General features: G+C 41.5%; 2 long non-coding RNA genes across 5 annotated transcripts in view; both read right to left on the bottom strand.

Annotated features, from left to right (window-relative positions):
* Positions 1–2,323: 2,323 nt before the first annotated feature.
* On the bottom strand, positions 2,324–7,738 carry LOC134476902 (uncharacterized). The gene is made up of 3 exons (XR_010048701.1): positions 7,452–7,738; positions 5,426–5,554; positions 2,324–5,296 (listed from the first exon to the last, which is right to left on the bottom strand). It is a non-coding gene; the product is annotated as an uncharacterized LOC134476902 (long non-coding RNA).
* A 4,035-nt stretch (positions 7,739–11,773) lies between these two features.
* LOC106026672 (uncharacterized) overlaps positions 11,774–23,635 on the bottom strand; it is a 29,386-nt gene continuing 17,524 nt past the window's right edge. For 2 of the 4 annotated variants that reach the window (XR_010048699.1, XR_010048698.1), the window contains 2 exons: positions 14,564–23,325; positions 11,774–14,236 (listed from right to left, as the gene is read on the bottom strand). This is a non-coding gene — a long non-coding RNA (uncharacterized LOC106026672). The remainder of the gene's footprint in view (positions 14,237–14,563; positions 23,326–23,635) is intronic. The other 2 variants (XR_010048700.1, XR_001200255.3) reach the window with 1 other exon arrangement.

Below are 23,635 nucleotides of genomic sequence, written 5' to 3'. Positions count from 1 at the left end.
CAATAGCAGGTAATAGTCAAACCAGAATGGGTATCCTTGTGAATCCTACTGTCTTCAGAGTAGTTGTCTATACTCTCAGACTTGATACTTTCAAACATAACAAATTTGAATAAAATCAGTTGAGACAAGACAGCAATCTAACAAACCAGATTCAAATAAGATCAGTTATAATAAGACAATGTATGTAATACAGGGCTTCAGATTAAGTTAATAGGAAATTAAGGATAGTTATCATAGTATATCCTGGTATTTTTGGAATATCTGTATGTGCCTTCAAATCCAGTACAAGTAAACAGATTGGAACAGCATAGAATCAAACTAAACAGAGCGATGAGAGCAATGTGGGTTTTAAATCCTGATACACTGTGGGGGATGAGGTGTCACTTTGAAGGCCCCAACCCCCTCAGACCTGCAATATACAATAGCCCCCGGTATGCGAGACAGAGGTAGGACAGGAATGCCTGTTCTCAGTGAGATCTCTCACCCTCTGGAAACCATACTGTGTGAGCTGGCTTTGTTTTGCAGAAGTCTTGAGGAAGTGGCTGGCCACCCTTTGTGACACTAACAGCAGACAAAATTAACATCATTCTTAGGCTAATGAATTTCCTTCTGAGCTAGAGGAGTTAGGAGAACTGGTTGTGATTGTTTACTTCACTTAGATAGTTTAGAATAAACATTGTAGTCTGTCACATTGTAGCTTGTCACAAAGAATGCCTTTTCACTACTTAATTGTCTGGGCTCTGTGAACTGATCCGGTTTACTATATATGAATCTTAAAATAAAGATTGTGCGTGCAGTGCAGTGCAGTGCAGTGCAACGCGGTGCAGGCAGTAAAAGTGCCGTGTCTCTCCTGTTTTCCTTTCCGAGCACTGCACCCCCCGTGTCCCGGTCAGGCGTGTTTGCGTGTTTGCCTTTCCCGGAGTTCAGAGTACCCTAGATACTCACGACAATACACTATTAACAATGTCCACTACCTTCCTTTTTTAGACAGCTCCTCCCCTGTCACTTTCACAGGGTGCAATGTACATTTTGGATCCCACTAACTTCTTTAGTTTTTTAGATTAGGGGGCAACCCACTATTTACCTGAGTCCGAACCTTTTTACTCCTGAGCTTGATGTTAAGTTGTATTCCTTTACCAGTTAAAGCCACAAGGTTTTCCCTCCTTATAGCTGAATAGTTCTCTACTGCACAAAAGTGTCGTGTCTTTCCAATTTAACTCAGCTTCTGGAAGACCTGCCCCTATTTCTCTCTGGCTCCCTTTTCACATAGAGCATTGTTTTCTCATCTTTGACTTTTGGTCCATAAACCCTCTTTCAGGTTAATTATATTTCCTATACAGAGCATCTTGATGTCTCCTGATGTACTCTGCCTGTATTTCTTTTTGTTAGTTTATCAAAGGCCATCTGTGCTAGAGATTATAGCCAACCTTCTCTGCCTCATCTCTGCTGTGCTATTTTTCTGCCACTGGTTGTCTACTTTTCTCCTTCATTCCACTGTCTGCCCCATTCATTGAGGCCTCTCTGCCACTATTTCTGAGACCCTGGTGGATTTTTTCTCTCTCTAGAATGTCCTTCAGTATTTTTTCTAGGGTTGGATTTGTGGTCACGAACTCCCCAGGTTCCTCTTTGTCATGAAAATATCTTGTTTCTCCATTAATTTTGAGAGATAGTTTTGCAGGGTACATCAATCTGTGCTGGAGACTATTTTCTTTCAGGGCTTGGAATACTTCACTACAAGCTGTCCTTGATTTGATAGTTTGTGTCAAGAAGTCTGTCATGATTTTGATGCATTTTCCTTTCTAGGTGATCTGTTTGTTTTCTCTGACAGCTTTTAATATTCTGTTCTTGGTTTGAATTTCTGAGATCTTGATTATTATATGTCTGGGTGCAGATTTGTTTTGGGTGTAGCTGGCTGGAGTTCTGTATGCCTCATTTATCTGAATACATTTCCTTTTCCTATGCTTGGGAAGTTTTCCTTAATTATTTCTGTGAATAGCCTTTGTATTTCACTTACCCCTGCTTCTTCATTCACATTTTTTATTCTTAAGTTGTAGGTCCTCTTGTTGTCTTTTAGCCTTTGTATTGTTACTTCTTGGTTCCTTAGTATTTTTTTTCATTGGTACCAGGGATCAAATTCATGACCTCGTGCTTGCAAGGCAGGCGCTTATGGCTCCTTGGTATTTTTAAGAGATCTTTCCTTTTACACATTACAAACTTGGTAGTCTTGTTTTGATAGTCTATCTTTAGTTTCTTTCAAGCAGTTTTGCCAGCTTTCAATGGAGTTTTTAATTTCCTGGTGATCTCTTCAAATCTGTTTCATGTATTCTAGATTTTTTTGTATTCTTCATCGAATGTTTTCCTCCTTTTTCTGTGCTCCTTCATTCTCCCATTTGTATCTTCTTGAGAGGTGCTTAGAATTTCTTTTATTCATATTATATCTTGCTTTACTTGTATTAGTATTTCTTTTTTGAGATCTTCTATAATGTTATGAAGATATTTCTTTATGTCAGCTGATGCTGCTTTCAGTACTGCAGGTGTGCACCCTCAATCTCTTCTGTGTTTACCTCTCCTGGACCCATATTGTTTGGGTTGGTGGCTGGAGACTTTTTCTTATCTATTTTTCTTGTCACGTTTCTGGTTTCTTCTAGACAGGTGAATGGTGGAGGTCTCAGGCCCTTTCTGCATTGGTTATGGTTACTTGGAAGCATGCTGGCTTGGGATCACTGAAGTACAAACAGGGACAGTACAGGCTGGCCCCTGCCCTCTGAGCCAGTCAACCTTTGGGGGCCTTCACATGCCAGTGTGTACCATGTGGACAGAACCAGTTCGGGACAGCTTCAAGGGCAACTTTGTCCCTGGCTATTGAGTCCTGCACAGTGGCAGAACTCAGTCTAAGAAGTTCCCACCAATCTGCTCTGCACTATGAGTGGCCAACTGAAGCCACTACAGTTCCAGGTTCAGGCCTGTCCTGCTGGATTTCAAAATGTCACCCAGCTGATCTCCACCTCCCATGGGAGGACCAAATTTCAAGCACTCACCCCAGGCCAGTGCAGATCTCCATGCCATCAGCTCCATTCTCCATTGTGACGCGTCCTCCGGCTGAGGTCCTCGGGCTCGCCAACCCTCGACATCAGTGCTACCATGAGTCCTCAGACTCCAGCGGCACCTAGCACACCATGGGACTGGCTCCAATGAGACCACATCTGGCTCCAGCCTCCTGTCCACATTTTTCTTTTCTTTTTCCTTAGTTTCTTCCTGAGAATCCCCCTCCTTTCATCTGGTCTTCTCCGGGGTGTTAAATTCTAGCATCTGAGCTGTTTCTCTCAGAGAGGCTCTTTTCCTTGCTACTTATTGATTTGCCATCTTCCCAGCCTCCTCCCACATTTTCTTTATCCATTCATCTGTTCATGGATGCATAGGCTGCCTCCAAGATTTAATTATGAATTGTGCTCCTACAACCAGGAACATGCAACAATTACTGCAATATGATATCTTTAACACTTGTGTATGATTCCCAGTGAGATGGCAGATTCTACTTCTGGCCCCCACAAATGGAATGGGAAGACAGCTCCACAGGTCTTGGTTCCAGGTACAGCCAACTCCCATGAGGCTCTGCTTCAATAACAAAGTTTCTTCTTGTCAATGTAGGGACAGAAATAGGAGACACTTGATAGGAGGGAGAAAGAAGAGAAAGGAAAATGAAGGAGAAAAGGGTGAGGACAGGAGTGAAGAATGAAGAAGACTCAGTTCAGTTCTGAGATGTGTATACATCCAGGAAGCCATCACTATAATCAAGATAATGAAGATAACCTTCACTTCTCAGTTTCCTCATGCAATTGTTATTTTCCTCCTTCTGCTTCCCATACATGATGCGATGTCAAAGTAAGCTTCAACAGCTCACAACAAGTCTCCACACAGAACCCAGAGAAATCCTGTCATATCACATGTCTTGCATGCTCCATGCCCTCCCATGTTACCTCTCACCCTCCAAATGTACCCAAAACTCACATCATGGCCATCAAGACCCTGCCAACTTACATGGTCTCCCCTCCTGCAGTATATACCTCAGGATGCTGGGAAGGCCAGGCTTTCCTGAGAAAAACAATAAACACTTGATTCCAACAGATGATTATTTTGACTGTGTGGCAGAAATTGGGCACATGTTGTTGAAATTGTGGAACAAGAAGCCTCCGTTGGTTCTTGACAGTTTTTCTTGAAACTTTTTCTTTCAGGATGGAGGATGTAGACAAAATATAGGTAAAAATGCTCATCAAAAATAACTTAGTGGTTTCCAACAGAAATGAATACCTTCCAAGTAATAGACCATGGTGAGCACTTCGTGACCACCCACCTTTCTGCCTTTCTTATAGCCACAGCCCACTCCCTCCTGAAGAAGCCCCTAACCTTGCATTAGCACTGGTTTCTTGCTTATATTGCAAACTTATCATCTCAACAGAGAGAGAGAGAGAGAGAGAGAGAGAGAGAGAGAGACTAAGCAAGGTCTCATTGGCCATATTCCAGCTCTCACAAAAATCTCCATGAAGAGAAGAGTTCCTGACAGGTGTAAGTATGAGAACAGGAAAGAGGCAGAGGCAGACACTCTGTGCTCTCCGGGTCCACGGCATTGTTCCGGGAGCGGCCAGAAAGGGCCATGTAGTGGAGGTCAGAGACTGAGCATTGGTGTGCTCACAGATGGGGTTTCCTGTTCCTAAGCACAGCATGGCCCTCATCTGCATTCATAACCTTGAGAACCATGAGCTTCCCTCTGCCCACTGTAGGTGATCATAAGAAAGTTAAGATTTATGAGGGGAAAGAGAACCAGCCTGAGAGGCAACACTATACACGGGTTGATTTAAAAACAGTGCATTACTAACAAAGTAATGTATTTTTAATCAGATTTTACAGGTACATTTTAGATATACATAATGATCACATTCATCATAGATAATTTGTGCCTGTACATGATAGAATTTGATTTTTTTTACCATTCCCTTTCCCTGCTTCAATCCTTCTTCCCTCCCTTATTTACAAAACCTTCAACAAGGTAACTTTGGAGTGTCAATTGGACAAGTCCTCAAAATCTGGCACTTGCCTGAGCACTGGATGTGGAACACTGGGACTAGTTCTTGAGGTCAGGCTCCAGTGGTCAGTGTTGATGTGATTTGAGAATTTCCAGAAAATACAGGGATGTCCCCATATCTGTCCACTAGGTCTTCATGTCCAGAGCTCAGTTCAGCATCAAAAACAAGGGGGTCAGGATGGCCTCACACTCCTGCACTCATGGGCACCTCCACACCTGCAGAGTTCATACAGGTCTCAAAATCAACCAGGTTAATTGCAATACCAGGCAGGGCAAGTCAACTCAAGCCAATCCAGGACCTGGAGACCTATCACAGAACATGCTGGAGAGGATCACCATGCTCACCTGGTGTAGCAGATCCAGGCGAGTTCATAAGTGAGGAAGAAGCCGGCTCCCATTGCAGCTGCTCTGAGCAAGGTGACAATCAGAGAACCTCCTGCTTCTCAGCTACACACAGGTAATAAGATGGGCATCCTGCAAGGAGAGGGGAACAGAGAATTCTCCAAAGCCTTGGCTCTTACCTTACGGCAAACACCAGCTCTTATTCTGCTATTCACTTTGCACAACGAGGATCAAAGAAAAGTGCTTGGAACCCAGAGGATGATGAACTCTGGTAAATTCACCTCCACTTTCAGCCCTTATATGAGGAAGTTCCAAGACCCCAGATGCTGAAACCTGAGAGGAACTCATGTTTCTTCTCTTCCATAACCAGTTCAGGGAGGCAGGGGCGTTGCTCTCAGCCATGCAGATCAGGTACAGGGACTGGCCCTCCATGATGGTCAGCAAGGAGCCATTGCTCACAGTCATAGGGACTAGGTGGATTGATAGAGAGAGAGAGCATAGAAGGTAGAGCAGACAGCCCTGCCCATTCCTCCTCTTCTGATCAAAAAGAATTAGGACACATGACTAGCTTCCCTGCAAACATGGATACCCAAATCCAGGAGGCAAGTGTGTGGGAAACCCTGGGGGAAAGAGGCTAGGAGATTGGGAGGAGGGAGCTTGGTCATGGGGACACATGGCACGTGAGCATCTCAGGTGGGGAAGTGATGTAAAGGTACTGAGACAGCCTAGCAAATGGAGGGCCCTGCACATAGATCTGGGGCCCACCATGGATCATGGAGCTGCTGGAACATAGTGAGCCAGGAAGTTGGCCTGAGAGAATAAAGGAACCACAGGTCCCACTCCAAGCCAGGACAAACATCTGGGCTGGGCCATGAAGGTCACAGGATACCCTGGGAAGAAGAAGAGCCATAGAACATGAGGAAGAATAAGGGATGGAGCAGCAAGGAGATGAAGACCAGGCTTAGAGAGAGACTAACAAAGAGCTCGCTGACCTAAGGGCAGCATGTGAGGAGGAGAAAGTACCAGGGCCCAAAACAGCCTGAGGGGATAAAGGGGTAAAGGAGACCCAATGCTTGTGTCAGATTTAAATTTCAATTTCTACCCTTGTTCAAACCTCACTTCTTCTGTGGGAAGGAGCCCCCACCCTTCCCATAATCTCCAGGAAATCACTGCTTTCCTACCTGTGCAGTTTCTCCAAAAAATGTTCACATTCACTGACTGTGGGGCATCTGTTATAGAGAGATGGAACATTTTGTACTACAAAACTGAGGTGTACAGGATGCATTGGCTTCCTCTTACGGGAGCAAGAGAAGATGTCTCTGAAGAACCCTTCTGAGCTTTTCTTTTACCTGACTGAATTGTCTTGTTGGCTGCTGTGGTTCCATTCTCTTAGTAAGATGTAAAATTTTAATAGTACATACTCACCAATAAAGTCTAGATAAAATTCCCCTTTTTGTTTTTGTTATTAAATTTTGAGCAAATTTAACAATTTTTACCTAGCATCTGGGTTAAATGGAATTGTTTGCATAAGGCAGAAGCTTTTTGATGGAAGGTGACATGGGAAACAGAAGTCTGGTGAACAGTGTTTGAGAAAGTAACAGTTCACAGCAATGAAAGATGGCAAAAGAGGGGAGCATAAGCCTCCTTTTCCTCCCTACACTGTAAGCAGGTTACCCCGCTGGGTGGGTGCAGCACACGCCATCTCTCTGCCCTACTCCCGCACGTTACACGCATGTTTACAAAATGAGAACTCCCGCCCTACCATGGAGTCACTCAGCCAAGCTTCCAAATTCAAGTTGACATAATGTGTCAACCATTCTCATCCACCACTGTCAACTTGCAGCAAAACACGTTGCTTTCAACCAGTTTCTAGCTACAAAGGCATGCTTATTTTTAATATTGTACAACTTGAACGTTTTAACATAGGCAACAATCCTTGAGAACCAATATTAAGTCCATCAACTTACATTACATTAGAAACTCTAACACTTCTCCCCTGAAGCCGAAACAAGTAACATGGTTTCCCTACCTTCCTTGTCTGGGCCTCACTCCAGGCTTAGTGGAGCTGTTTGGTTCTGTCCCCTGCTTGGGAGCCACCCATGAGAAGTAGTGAGAGGAGCAGAAAGCAGCAGTTTCTCCCTGTTAAATAACCCTTTAACGGCTGTATAGATTTGTGTTGGTTTGTTTTTTCCTTAGTCTTGCTCTCAGTTGTTTTCTTATTTCCTCCCAAGTATGTAAACTTATAATTCCTTCTTCTGGAAACAAATTCAAGAAATTTAGCAAGCTGTGTAGTGTCAGTGTATTGAAAACTAAAATTGATACAAGAAAGCAAAAAGACCTAAATAATTTAGAGTAACATTAGTCATGAATTTGAAGCAAATATCCCTAAAGTAAACAATTTTGAAAAACAACAGAGTTTGAGAATTTACTCTACCAGATATCAAGACCCACTGCAAAGTCGTAGTGACTCTGGTATGCTGGAGCCAGCCTATTATCAGCTGTGAAAGCCAAATGTTGACTTTTTAGAAGTTTCATAGGTTAGTTGTTGTCCAAGAAGCTTACAATTATTAAGACCCTGTCTAACCCAAATCCACCACAAAAATGTAAATACTAGAATCAAGCATGCAACCAACAGTTGCACATACATTTGTGATTCTTTAGAATATATTTGCCCATATCTAACAACTGGTAAAATAAATGCTTTTTTCCCCCCTTTGGTTTCTTGTAAGCCAATTTTCCCTTTGAATTTTCTTAAGCTTTTTGTCTTTGATTTATATCAAGCCTATTTGTCTTTAGTTTTTTTTTTCTTTGTCTAGCCCTAATGGACTCATTTTTTATCCCCAAGTTTTACACCTGACAATGTCAAGATCAATTCACTGCAGTGATGAATTTTGACCACTACCTATTCACTTCTCCCTCTGTTGCACACAAATGAGAAGTGTCCCCTCAACTACTGTTTCTTCTTACTTCTTCTTGCACCATATGCAGTGACCCACTGCAGCTCTAGGTGTTCCTGGGGAAGGATGATGAGAGGATGAAAAAATAAAGAAAAGACCAACTCTGGGATCAGATGGATCTTTTATTCTTCTGATGGGAGAGAAGAATTGCTCAACCACTGTAACATGTTTATATGTACCCTTCAAAGAAAGATGACAATTTCAATCCCATTGCCTAGCAACTTGTTTTTCTGGCTGGTACCTTGCCTTCTTGGAGCTGGAACACCTTGTTTATGTGACCTGTTTTGAGCTCTCTGTCTTTTCAGGGCTGGTCCTGTTTGAGCCCTTCACATGTGGTTGATTGATCTCCAGCTTCAATGGCTCTCTTCAGCAGTGTTTGAAAGAATGCCCTGGGCCTCAAGGACAGGGCAGAGGCACTGGGAGAGTCCTGGAATTCTGTCTTTGGGATGCCTTAGGCTTATGTTACTGCCCTAAAACACTGCCATGCCTCATCTTGTGATGATAAAGAGAAGTCAAGTAGAAATCCTGAGTTAACTATGACTTGATCCCAAAAGTTTGAGGACAGAAACCTGAGTGTGTGGAAATAAAGACTTTCCTTTTCTGACCTCATTGTTTCACCAGTAGAACTTGGCAATCCAGCTCTGCCATGGACTGGCAGACAGCAGCCTCACAGAAGCCCCAAGAGCAAAGATCTTTCTTCTAATTTTCATGAAAGGCAAGGATGTCATGGGTCTAGCAAAAACATACAGTAGTTTCTGCTTCAGAAGAAGGTGGGGAATGAATAGTTGATTTACCATTCCTGCTTTCAACAGCAATTAAATAGCAACAATGGTGAGATCTGGATTCCCCTTGGTATCTCTCCTCAGTCTGGTCCACTAGAACCAAGCATTAATGTGCAGCACAACCCTGGGCTTCACAAACATGTCCCTTAATTTTCTACCATAAATTCTTTATCATAATTATAGGCAGCCGAGCATCTCAGTACCATTGCCTGAGGGATCCAGGCAGAAATTTTTGTTTTTACCCATTTGAAAAAGGAAAGTCAAAGTGTGTATGCATGAGCAAAATTGTTAAACTAGGATTTACACCCACATGATGCTCTGTCTAACAGGTTTTTTCTGTGCTTATCTCAGCATAACAGCGAGTATAATACACCCACACTACTCTAAGGTTTGTTTTTAGAAAACTTTTCTTTCAATTTTTCTGAAAAAAGTAGCCCAAGTCAGTACAATGGCATATGAAAAATTGTATTTGCAAGTTTTGGAGGAGATCAAAATTGAATCATCAGATTACTCATGTGTAGATGATAAAGATGATCCACTATTATGAAATACATGTTTTCAGAACAGAGGAGTGCTGTGTGTGGAAGATGAGGAGAAGGATGAGAATGAGGATGATGAAAATTTTGATGCTCACAATGTGAACCAAAGTTTCCATGACAGTAAAGTAGAACAAGAGGTGACTAATACACAGGGAATGTTAGATCCTTGATTCAGATGACAAAGAAAATGTGAGTATGTATTTGAGTAATTGGAATGCTGCAAAATTGTCACACAACCAAATGAAATGATTCAATGTTCAGACTAGGTCCAAAAATATAGTAATGGTCTTGGCAGGTGTGAAATAAATTGAACCAATATCAACATTTCCACTCAATGTTGGAAACTGTAACAGATAAAATACTACAATATGCAGTGAAATATACAAAGGTTGAAACACAATAAACATTCCATTGCACCAGTAGTCATATTTAAAAATGTATTTGTTGTGACATGTATTTTCTATTTCACCTGAACTGAAAGCATTCATAGGTCTGCTATACTTAGCAGGGATTTCTCATGATAATCATAGGAATGTAAAGAACCGATGGAAAAGCAATGGGTCAAAATATGGTATAAAAATTTATGCCCTTATAAAAATGAGGAATTATTCTTGATTTAGAAATTTATCCTAGAACTCAGTCATCACTTCCTTATTCATATAATAATAATCTAAATGATGTTGTGAATAGACTTGTTGCTCCCATCTCCTGAACTAATTGGAGTGTGAAATTCAACAATTGGTTTACCAGTTTCTATTGATGTTACATTTCCTGTCAGAGCACAAGTTGACCAGCACAGGATCTGTACTCAGGAACAAAGCAGAAATTTCAAATGAAATGTTGCAATTTGAAAACACAAAATTATATGGTACAATCTTGGAACTTCAGAAAGATTTATATTAGCCTGTATATGGCAAAGAAAACAAACTGGTATGTTGATGTCAACATTCCACCATGATGGAAATTCTGAAAGGGAAACTTTGGCAAAATGGAAGCCTGAGATGGAAACCTTATACAATACCACCAAACATATTGTGGATATTGTTGATGAGTTATGTAGCAATTATGATGTCACTCAAAATATAAAGCATTGGTCACGTGTGACATGTGAAACATGTGTGGCATAAACTGTTTGAAAGATTACAAAGAAAATAACAAGTGCAAAATACCATGGAGAAATTTTCTTAGAGGACTGGGACTGGAATTCATGAGAGATCATTTACAACAGAGGAAAAAGTAAGGTATTTCTGCCCAGGGAACTATGCAAAAAATGTGGACCACATTGGTGAGCTGATAGGTGAACAGTCAGGCATAGTATCCCAAAGACCTAATACAACAACAGGAAAAATGAAAAGATGTCAAATATTCTCTATAAGAAAGAACAGGAAAGCAGAGCATACATACTGTCAGTGTGAGCAAACTTGTATATAGAACATGTAATTTTCATGTATGAAGATTGCTTTGAGTGTGATAGTGGAAGCAAAGCTTATTTCTCTGGGAGACTTTTGTTTGTACCTAAAATGTAACTCATTACATGTTGTTACTTCTGACATGATCTCTTACGTTTTGTAACCAAGTACACAGCTGATGTGAAAATGTTGGTGTTTTTTGTAAACATGCAATACATATTAAGAATTTAATCCTTTATTTTATAGATATTTTAGGGTCTTGTTAACTATGCATTGCATAACATAATAAAAATCTGACAAAACAGCAAGGCCAGCAAGATGTCACGTATGTCCTGCAAAAAAACCCCAGAAAAACCAACCAAACATATTGTCAGTGTATGTAAATTGTGTGTATGGAACATGCTTTTTTAATGTATGAAGACTACTTTAGGTGTGATGGCTGAAGTAAAGATTACTATTTGTAGTGTGCTGTTGGCATTTTGATTGACGTTCACATAACAATTTATTTCTGTGGTACATCAAAACCAGTCAATATTGAAATGTTTTTGATACCAAGGATCAAACTCATGACCACATGCTTGCAAGGCAGGTGCTTATGTTGCTGAGCTAAACCCCTGACCCCAATATTGAAAATTTTGATGCTTTTTAATAAACACTCAATAAATATTACAAATGCAATATTTTATTTTTGTGATTGTTTTTCCTGTTTAGCACTCATTGTTTAATATAATGACTCATAAAATTAAAAATTCATCAATAGAAATGGCTTAAAGAATAAATATGGGTTTGACACACTAATGGCTATGGGACTTTATGACAGATTATGTGTTATGTTCCTAAGTATCCTAAGCCCAGAGCTCACACTGAAATCATAGAAGACCAGACCCTCATTTACAGAAGACGCTGAGCTGGATCACAGAACTTCTAGAACACATTCATAATAATTGACAACCAATTTCCAGGACCATGGTGTAAGGACATAAAAATGAGGTTTCTGCCTAGTTCCTTCATTTTCTGTGATATGGTGAAACTTCTTGTCTTGATTATTTTTCTCTTGTTGCTGAGACAAAAGACTCAAAATGAAGATTTATTTAGCTTATAGTTTTGGGAGATTTCAGTCCATACTCAGTTGGCTCCACAGCAAGGTGGCATGGTTAAGGGGTGACTATTCATAGTGTCCATAAGAGGCAAGAGTGAAAAGGGTAACTGGGAAGAGCGTGCCTCTTTCTCGCCCTTATATTGTATTCTGGCACCTGCCCCTGTGTAGGTACAGCACTCATACCACCAATTCCAGGGTTAGACAACAAACCAATCACAAATGTTAGATTCTACCACCTTCATGACTGCATGATACTTTGCCGGGGAGGGTGGTATTAGTTACTTTTTACTCATCCCTGAGGCAAAATACCTGATGCCCAAAGTTGGGAAAGGAAAGGTTTATTACTGACAGTTTTTGGAGGTTTCAGTCCATACTCAGTTGGCTCGAAGGCAGGGTGGCATGGTGGGGCCACAGTTCATGGAGGCTTCAAACAGCAAGGCAGAAACTGGCAAAAGAGAGAGACAGAGACATCTTCTTCCTGCCATTACATCCTGGCTCCACCCGTAGGCCAGTGTAGCACTCATATCTCCAATCCAAATGCTAGATGATGAACCAATCACAAATGCATAATATAAATGCATGAGGCCTGGGGTCTACCATAAACCATGACAGGAGGACACCCAGCCACAAATCATAACACCTCTTTCTCTCAAGCTCATCTGGAACCAAGTGCATAGAATGTAAATCAAGGTGACTCAGGCAGAAAGGATGCCTTTCTTTCCAGGACATTTAGTACACCTCATGAGCTCCTAGATGCTGGGATGATTTCTACAGTGCTGATCCAGTATTTCTGGAGTCCTGAACTCAAATATCACCAAACTCTGCAGAGCATATGGCTCTACATACCGGGCCACATCTTAGGTACCCTAATAACCTAGACTGCAGAAGAAGTCTTCACTGCCTAAGACCATGTGATTTGGGAACAAGCAGACCTACTGTTCAGTGAGTGGTCTGAGCTTCTATAATGTTTCTCCTGTTTCTAGACTCATCCTGGGCTCTTCTGATGTCTAGATGTCCCTCATTGTTTAAGGGCAGTGAGATTATGCCATCTAAGCCTGAAGGATTCACTAGAAAAATTGAGTGAAAATGATTCCATGACATTTGGGCCATTTGTACGAAGTCTGAGAATTAAAATAACAAAGATTCATGGTAGAGCATCTTAGTTTCAGGAACTGATGATGGTAATAGCAACAAACATTTTGAGCTCTTAGTTACTGACCATTACATTTGAGGAGAGTTCTCTAAAATATATTTTTTCATAACATGTTGGTTCTTCCAGTTTAGACTCTTTCAGGAGACAGACCCTGGAGAGCTGAGCTGGTGGTGCTCCCTTGTTCTTGTGAGTCAGCTTGTTAGCAGGTCTGTTCCAAGCATCATCTTGCACATTTACTGTACTCACTGTACTCCAACAGGTCATTCTGTCATCAGAGTGAGGTCCTGCTTCCCAGAGCCAAGAGCCTTCAATGACAAACTTCAGCCACTTATACCTTCTGAGCTTTATTTTCTATCATTTCATTCTATTGGAAATAGGATTTTTTTGGTCCTTCTATTTTATTTTTCTCAAGAATTAGGTAGTCTTCCAAATGTTACATTCTGTTTCTTTGCAGAAAGGGTGCTAGGTTTAATTAATTTCCCAGATAAAGTTATCATTTATTTTGCTTTCACTTTTTCTTGAATGAAACTGCTACAGCCTTATCAACTGTGGACTCAATCAGCTTTTCCTGTTCTTATTTGGCAACTGCAATACACAAACTCTGTAGAACAAAGCCCAGGAGGGCTCACATCCCCAGTGAGGACTTTGAAGTGTTAAAGGGCTCATTTCTGGTCAACCTCATCTCTCAGCCAATTCCCCACCAGAACAAAGTTCATCCTGCCTTCCTAGTGGCTGTGTACTCTGATGTAGCTGAAAGGGAGATGGTAATCCTGTTTTGATTTACATCACAAAGGCAAGCCGCGGTGAATTTATAGCCCCAGCTGGGGCTTCACTTAACAGAGTAACTTTCTTCCAGTCAGCTACTTTTTAACTTCCTGAAAAAAAGCACGAAGAGAGCATAAATCATATTTTGAAATATGAATATTACAGTTTATTGCTTGCATTCTATTTGTATTCTTACTGAAAACCCAACAGATGCTCCAGACTTATATGCCAACATTTTGATCAAAAGTGACCCAATGTTTAGTCTATTTGGGGAAAGGGAATTTTCTGAAAGGGTTCTGAGGATTCCCACATCACTAAGAAGAGCAGAGTGATCTGCTGGGAAGGACAGTCCTTTGTGTGTTTCTTGGAAACGTTCTGATCTTCCTGGGAACGCACAGGTATCAAGTGCTACCATGGGTGAAGAAAACTGAACTTACCTTCACTGTGTATCACAGATGGCAAATATTTATCTTGGGAATCGGAAGTTAGGAAGCAGTGCCCAAGGTCTGAGAACTGGGTAAGGCACAAAAGAGACAATACCCAGAGTTGATGTCCATTTCTTTCTGAGTTCAGAATGGTTAACACAGGGAGCAGAGTTCCTGAGTAGACAGCTGTTTTCAGCCTTTGGTGACAATGAAGGGAATAATAGGAACTAGATGGTGCTGGTCTCCAATTTCAGGTTGAAGTTTCACTGGTCTCCAACACTGCACATACAGAGTGGGCTCTTGAATTGGAAAGTTATTCTTGTGAAGATAAGACAAACCTGGGGAGGGAGGCAGTGGAGGCCAATAGACTAAACGAAGCCCAGAGTAAGTGTCTGAGAAGAAGAAGAAGACAGAAAATGACTTGGAGCAGGGCTACTGGGATGTTAGAAGAGGAAGTAAACTGAGCCATTTTCTGGAAGGGACATTTGCAAGATTCATTGTTTCATGGGTGTGGTGGGTGAGAAAGAGATGTCTGTGTGATACCTGAGATTTTCTTTGTATAATTGTGGTGATTACGTCACCCGATGGTAATTATATCAACTAATGGTGATTACATCAGGGAAAAGTATAACTAATTGCACTGGACTCCCAGAAGACTGGAAGGATAGAAAAATCTAAGCACCATCAGGGAAGATCCACAAGAAATGAAGAGAGAGAAGAAATAGGCAGAGTTGAGCTGTTGAAACTCACACACAATAGGCTTCTGAAGTAGGAGGAATAAGAGGTAGACATGGAGGTAAATATGATCTTTCCCTCCTCTGGGAGATGGTGCAAAGATCTGGCAGCAAGAGGGTATGTTCTCATCTCCAACCTCAAGGCTCCAGAAGTCATGAAACTCAGCAACAGTAGGGGAACTTCCCCGCCCAGATGAACTGTTCCAGTTCTTTCTCAGGACAAAGACACAGAACTCTAAGACCTGACCTGATGCGACCTTGAGAGCCAGGCAAAATGACAAGTCTCCAAGGTGCAGAATCTGAGGAATACAATCAGTCTTGCGAACTTAGATGAGATTTGAGCCATGACATTCAAAGATGTCAGGTACAAAGTAGCAATAGCGAGATTACAAATCACACAATTCCCAAGTGTTGATGACTTATACCTGAACCAGCTAAACATGGCAGGACTGTCTCCCCAAGAATTCTCATTATTAACAGTGAGCTCCTACTTCCTTTTCTGGTGGGCCATGTCTTAGGTTTTGGTCACTGCTCACAGTTTGTAGAGGTTTCAGTCCACAGGCAGCTGACTGCTGTGAGGAAGGGTAGCATGGCAGTGGGTATGGTAGAGAAGAAAGTGTCCATGGCACAGCAGCAAGAAGGAAGGCAGATCCAGGGAAAAGGGATGTACACTGTTCCTAGCCACATCCATGACCCACCTCTTCCCATCAGGCTTCACTACCCCACATCACAGTGAGATAGAAACCCATCAGTGGTCTAATCCAGTCATTAGTATCACACACCCTGGTTCCAGTCACCTTCCCATGCTGTCAGCATGCTGTCAGTGTTTGCTGATCACAGTGACATTGGTGACAAGCATTTTGGAGCTTCTGTTGGGAGCTAAGACTCTTCCTGGAAATGTCATAAAAGGTCCTTATGGGGAGAATTTGATCATGATCGTAAAGAATAAGGAGATCGCTAGAAGAGAAGCTTATCTGGCATAAGGGTACAAATGTGAAAGAGCTTAAAATGATCAATGTTCTCCCTGTGGGCAGTGTATCTCCCTGTGGGCAGTGTATTAATTACCTGCTGCTGCCTAATAAATCACCTCCAGGCTCAAAGGCCTAAGACAACACTTTTATCTCACAGTTTCTGAGGTTTCAGAATCAAAGTGCAGCTCATCTCATCCTCTGGCATAGATCTTCTCACAGGCTGCACTCATGATGCCAAATGATGCTCTCAGGGGTGGATGCACCTTCAGGATTCTCCTCATGGCTGGCAGGCATCAGTTCCTGATAGCAGTTGTGTGAGAGCCTCAGTCTCTCACAGGTTGGTGGTTTAGGACTGCCCTCAATTCCCACAAATACAGGCCTCTCCATAAGGAAGATCCCAGAATAATCTACCTTCATTAAAATGGAAAGCAAGAGAGAGCATGGGGCTAAAGTGAAGCTTTTGCTCTGTGTCATTTGTGCCGGCATTTTTCACTTCACACTTTAATTTTGCTTTCCTCATTAGAAGCAATCAGTAGGTCTGTCTCACACTGGAGGAAGGTTACAGAAGGACATGGTGGCGATTTGTCCCCCAAGAGCTCACACGATACTTGTTTCCCAGAATGTTGATGTCAGAGATGTGGGACCTTAAATAGGTGGAGTGTAGGTAATTAGAGCAATGAGGTTGCTCCACTCAAAAGAGACTAACAGATCTTAATGGACCTCATTCAGTTCTCAATTGTTTCAGTGAGTTTGCCCCACATTTGTGGCCATTTGGTCATATGGCCAGTTCTTTTCTGGATTTGTCACTATTTGTAATCCATTTAAAAGTACCTCACCAAAGACCAAAGAGTTGCTGCTGCTAAATTTTAGACTTTTGGTATATAGGAAGATGGTGGAACAGTAAACAGCAGAGTAAAGAGCCTCTCTGAGAAAAACAGTCCAGATGTTAGAAGACAGCATTCTGGAGAAAACAAAAAGGAAAGAAGTGGGTGCCCTCAACCCAGGAAGAAACTAAAGTGAGAATTGAAGCCCAAAGAGAGAATTTTTTAAAAAAGAAAAGAAAAACTTAAAGAGAAGAAGGCACAAGCTGGTGGCATTTTCTCCCGGAGCTGGACCCACTGTACAAGAAGTACTGCTGGAAACCAGAGATGCTTGGGCACAGTGAAGCTGGTGATGGGCAAGCCCGACGGTGGGGAGACATGGTGGAAGAGGGGAGCAGCAGATCAGAGAACTTCACTGGCTGGTAGTGAGCATGGGGGACTCAGTCCTCTTGTGGGAGTGGGCAATTGGCTGGGTGCCATTTTGGAGTCAGGCAAGATAAACCCAGAGCCAGAACTGCTGTTGGCTTTATTCAGCCACTTGTAGCTTGAACCAGACTGGTGGAAATTGCTTGGACTGAGTCCCGCTCCCATATGCAGTCCAACAGACATTGCCCAGGTTTCCCTAAAGCTATCACCAACCAGCTCCACCCGCCCTGTACTGACACATCCAATGGTCAACATCAGATATTCCTAGCCAGAACAGGTTAGAAAAAGCAACCTTGCTCCAGAGATATTTTAGCCAACACAAGGAGTGCTAGGGACCCCACTACCCACTTATCAAAGGAACCAGGAACATGACAAGAGGAAGACGCAAAAGGCAGTTTCTGGCCTCCAAATCAAGCAGTACTGGTCCAGAAGACGTAAATATGGAAGAAATTATGAGTCACACACCTGCAGTTTCTGAAGCAACAGCAACTGAAATAAAGAAACAACTTCAAGAGGTTATAAAAGAATTTAGAAAAGAAATACTACCCCAAGTAAAAGAAGAAATGAGAAACATAATAAAAGAATTGCTAAGTGCCTTTAAAGAAGATACAGATGGAAGAATACAGGAGCATAGAATAATGAGGGAAATCATCAGTGAAGAATATAAAAAAATAGGATACATGAAACAGATTCAAAGAGATTACCAGGAAATTAAAAACTCCACTGAAATCTGGCAAAACTGCTTGAAAGAAACTGAAGATAGACTATCAAACCTTGCAGACGGTTTGCAGCTAGCAATTGTGAAAGGAAAAATCTTTTAAAAATAACAAGGACCCAGGAAGTAACAGTACAAAAGCTACAAGATGACAAGAGGAAGTATAACTTAAGAATAAAAATGTGAGTGAAGAAGCAGTGGTAAATACAAATGAAATGCAGAGGCTATTTATAGAAATAATTAAAGAAAGCTTCCCAAGCATAGGAAAAGGAAATGACATTCAGATAAATGAGGCATACAGAACTCCAGACAACTATAACCAAAATGGATCTACACCCAGACATATAAAGATTCCAGAAATTCAACACAAGAACAGAATATTAAAAGATGTCAGAGAAAAGAAACAGATCACTTGTAAAGGAAAACCCATCAGAATCATGACAGACTTCTCAACACAAACCATAAAAGCAAGAAAGAGTTTGGAGTGAAGCATTCCAACCCTGAAAGAAAATATCCTTCAACCCAGACTGAGGTAAGGTACCCTGCAAAACTATCTTTCAGGATTAATGGAGAAACAAGATGCTTCCACAACAAAGAGGAACTAGGGGAGTTCATGACCACCAAACCAACCCTACAAAAACAACTGAAGGACATTCTAAAGAGAGATAAAAAAGACCGTTTCAGGAACAGTGGCAGAGGGGGCTCACTGAACAGGGCAGACAGTGGAATGAAAGGGAAAAGTAGACAACCAACGGCAGAAAAATGGCATGGCAGGGATGAGGCAGAGCAGGTTGGCCATAATAACTAATATAGATGGTCTCGATTCACCAATAAAAAAAAAAAATACAGGCAGAGTGAATCAGGAGATTGGGTTCATCAATATGCTTTATATAAGAAATACATTTAACCATACGGAGGGCTTATAGAATGAAAATCAAAGACAAGAAAACAATGCTCTTTGTGACAGGGAACCAAAAAAAAAAAAGTGGGGGGTAGCTTGCCCATCAGCTCCAGATTGGTTAGAAGCCATGTCACTTTCATACAATGGAAAACTACTCAGCTATAAAGAAAAAAACCTTGAGGATCTTGTAGGTAAATGGATACAACCTGAAATCATGCTCAGCGGTAAAAAGGTTCAGAATCACATAGGTGAGTAGCATGTTGCCCCCTAATATAAAAACTAAAGAAGTTAGTGGGATACAAATGTACAATACATCCTGTGAAAGTGAAAGGGGAGAAATTGTCTAAAACGGGAAGGCAGTGAACATTGGTAATCTATTATCCTGATTTGAAACCCATATTGTTTTCATCACTCTGTTTAGTTTGATTTTATTGTTTCAGTTTGTCTACTTGTATTAGAATTGATGGCATGGACAGCTATCCCAAAGAAAGGAGGATGTACTATGGTAACCATTTTTTATTTCCTATTAACTTGGTTTGAAGTCCTGTATTGCTTTCACTGTTTTGTTTTGACTGATTTTATTCTATTCTGTTTTATTTGATAGTACCAAGTCTGAGGGTACAGGCAACTACTTTGAAGACAATAAGATACACTACAATACCCATTCTGGTTTGACTATTATCTTCTTTTGAAATCCTATAATGTCTCCAATGTTTTAGTTATTGGTTTTGTTCTTATTGGTTTTGTTCTGTACTATTTTGTTCAATTTTATTATGCCTGATGATACGGGTAATTCTTTTGAAGATAAGAGGCACGGTAATCATTGTTGATCACTTTCTATTTTGTTTTTAAGTCATGTACTATGCTCATCCTTTTGTTTTGATTAACTCTATTTTGTTTTGTATCATTTGGTTTTGTTCTCTTCAAAATTAAAAATTAATTAATTAATTTTGGACTTTTATCCTCTAAAACTCTGGGCAAAAAGCACTTATGTTCTTAATGCACTACATAGCCTACTGTTTTGGGTTGTGGGAATAGAGGTTTGAATTACAGACATGATTGTTAATGGCTGGAAAATTAGGTTGCTGACCACCATCAGGAATAAAGAGGAAGGCATTGCCCCTGGATGGAGGGTGGGCATGCAGAGGTGTGAGTGCAAATGAAACACTGGTAAGGACTGGTATGTGTACCTCCAACTGTAACTGTACCTGCAGAATCCTGATTAACAAGTGTCGTAGTCATAGTTTTCAAGGAAAACAATGATATAGGACACACAATTTACAGTATTATTTTATGATGGTCATTCAAAGACTCGAATACAAAAGAAATAGTGCAGGAAATCTGTCCACACACTAAGACCCAAAACATCCATCTGAGGACCTAGATCCCATGGGAATGTCCTGCATGAGTCCAGCTGAAGACCTAGAGCCCATGACAATGTCCCCATGAGACTGAATGGAGACCTAGAGCCCACAACAATGTCTCATGTAAATCTGTTCCATGGATCTGTGCTGGGAAGGCCCAAAGGTCAACAGTGGAAGCCAGAAAGTCTAAGCTGTAAGGATGAAGGATCTGTGCTTGACGGCTGAGCTAGGAAGCAATGCTCAAAATCAGGACCATAGCTCCCCACAAAAGTACCACAGCCATTCTCAGTGATAATGAAATCCTGAGCTCCTCATATGATGAGAACAGATGAGTTCATATCAGGAAGCCAGCATGCCAAGCTTTCCCAGGAGAATGAATAGCACATGTCTTCCCCTCTAGAGTCAAGAAGTGATGCTCAAAGTGAGGACCAGAGCTCCCCCAAAGTGATCAACAGCTATTCTAAGTGACAACGAGGTCCCCAGCTCCTCTGATGTGATGGGAACAGCCAATTGCATGTCATGAAAGAAGCTCTACAAGGTCCTTCAGGAGAACCAATTGCAATGAGAGAACAACACCACAGAGAAGCAACAACACTCAAGAGGACCCACAATGCTAAGCTCTTTCTCCTCAGCTCTTGTTAAATCGGCAAAAATCCTCAGGTCGGCCATCCATATCCAGCACCACAGATTCAGTTCAGCTGCTTTTACAACTTGACCACCAGTTATCAAAACACCAGAAGCCACCTGTATTCAACTTGAAAACCCTATACATTTCCTTAAACTGTAGTCTGTGGTGACAGACTTGTGGAAAGTTAACATATGTTGTCCATTCAGATTTACATTAGTACAACAATTACATGTACACAATTCTTCACTCATTCCTGCAACCTAAAATATTCAAAGAGTGACCAAAATTCAAGGTTAAAACACAATACTTGGACTAATTAAACCAATTACAAACATATATCTAATAACTACATTAAGCTGGGGGTTTCACTTAGCAGCATAAGCACCTGCCTGGCAAGTGCAAGGTTATGAGTTAGATCCCTGATATCAAATAAATAAATAAATTTTAAAAAATAAAAACTACATTAAATCAAGAGAACTACTACAATCACAGCCTTTGATTCCCATTAAAGTTTAACAGGGCATGGCAACACTAAAAAACAGGGATGTCCTGAAATTCAGTGTTACCCCCTTCGGATGAAAGACTTTAGTTCATTTTTTCATTGTTCCCTCTCAACAACCATGTTCCCCTCCATGTCATCCTTGCAACCCATAGCTCTGCTAGAGCCTTCTCTCTTGCCAAGTGTTCAAAATCACTCTACTGGATCTTTACTTTTAGTTTCCAACATAGATCTGGCCCAAAGCTCTCAGTGGTAACCATGCTACTGCATCCCAATGGCACTGCAGTGAAATTTTTCTGCCATCCGGGAAATATCTCTAAACACAAGCAAAATGCAGACAAATTTCAGCCAAAACAGAGTATATTACCTGGGATGCAGCAGCCAATGCAGTCCTTCTCAATAGAAGCCTCCTGGGCTTCATCGTAACTATCAGCATTTTCCTGGAAAGTATGCCAACTTTCCAGGCTCTGACCAGGGTCTCCAATATACTATACAGCATACAGGAGCTTCCTCTTCAGCCAGTCTCTCAAAATCTTTCCAAATTAATTTCCAATGCTCTTAAATCACGTGGCCGGGCAACGTCACAGCAATGAACCACTCTGTTAGTACCAATCTTATACTAGTCAGAGATTGCAAGGGAAACAATCATAGAGAACACATAATTTACAGTATTATTTTATAATCATCACCTAAAAAGTCAAATATAAAGGGAAGAGTGTAGGAAATCTGACAAATGAAGTCTGTCTTTATGCACTTATCTGGCATCAGCATGCCTTTGGTAGTGTCTGTTGAAGTCATCAGGCCACTTCCACCTATTAGAATGTTTTCTGATTGATGTTTGTCCTGTCGTATTTTCCCTCAGTATGTTATTAGAAAAAAGACACTCTACCACTGAATCAAACCCGAAGACCTTTTAAAATTGCTTTTGAAACAGTCTTGCTAGCATGGCTAAGCTGACCTCCAACATCCTATTCTCCTTCCACTGTTTTCTGAGATTACCAATGTGAACTATATCAGGCAACTCTTGAGTTCTTACATATTTACTGAATATGTGCATATATACTCAGTGAGTGCATAGTCTCTGTAAATATACATATGCATATAAACACAATGCTATCACATATCTTCTGTACACTTGTATAAACATTTGTACATTCTTTGCCAGACAGATGATGTTTCTTCTGGGCCATGGCTCAGGCTTGTGAGTTCTACACCTCCATTCTCATCCCCAGTTTGTACCCTGTAGCTGTATGTTTTCTGGGTTGAAGATCAGGATGCATCTAGGGCCAAGGCCAAGTTCTCCTGGCCTAGTGCTGCATGTAGCTGACACAGAGCAGCCACAGACCTGGGTCTCCATGGTGGGAATGGCTGAAATGTTTCACTGGACTTGAAGCCTTTGTCTGGATGCAGACAATAGTGGGGTGAGAAGCCAAAATATCCTGTCCCTCCCTCCCTGTCACAGCCTGGGCTGGCTCCTCTGCCCCTTCCTCAGCCCATATTGGCTCCCTCACTCTGAACTCAGAGTCTGAATACTTTACACCTGGGAAGACATGGCAGAATTTGACACTTATAAGGATGCCCAAGCGTTCATTTGGACTTGCCTGTGTTGTTAGACTCCCTGGAGCCAATCAAGATGAGATAGAGCCAAGTCCTTCAGAGTGTAGTTCCTTAGCACTGAAGCGGGAACCAGAGTGGGCTTAGCGTCCAACAGGGATCTGCAAAAACAGACAAGAAGGTAGTTGGGAGCTGGACCCGGGCCAAAACAAGGACAGCATGAGGACATTGCAGGGACAAAGATACACACACACACACACACACACACACACACACACGTTTCCTCTATATCAGATGATGCTGAGCTGCAGTGTATGAGCTCCCACATACCAGTTTTTCTAGAGGAGTTTCTAGCCATGGGTAGATACCATAAAACGTGTTATGACAAGGAGCAGATGCAGGGTGCAGTTTCAAACATGTGTTGCTGCAGAGACCAAAGCTTCTGTGGTCAGGGAGAGACACAGAGACCCA

The sequence above is a fragment of the Cavia porcellus genome, unplaced genomic scaffold, assembly GCF_034190915.1.
Source record: "Cavia porcellus strain 051 isolate PalLab524CR breed Dunkin Hartley unplaced genomic scaffold, mCavPor4.1 scaffold_7, whole genome shotgun sequence".
NCBI lineage: Eukaryota > Metazoa > Chordata > Mammalia > Rodentia > Caviidae > Cavia > Cavia porcellus.
This window is presented reverse-complemented; position numbering and strand designations above follow the sequence as displayed.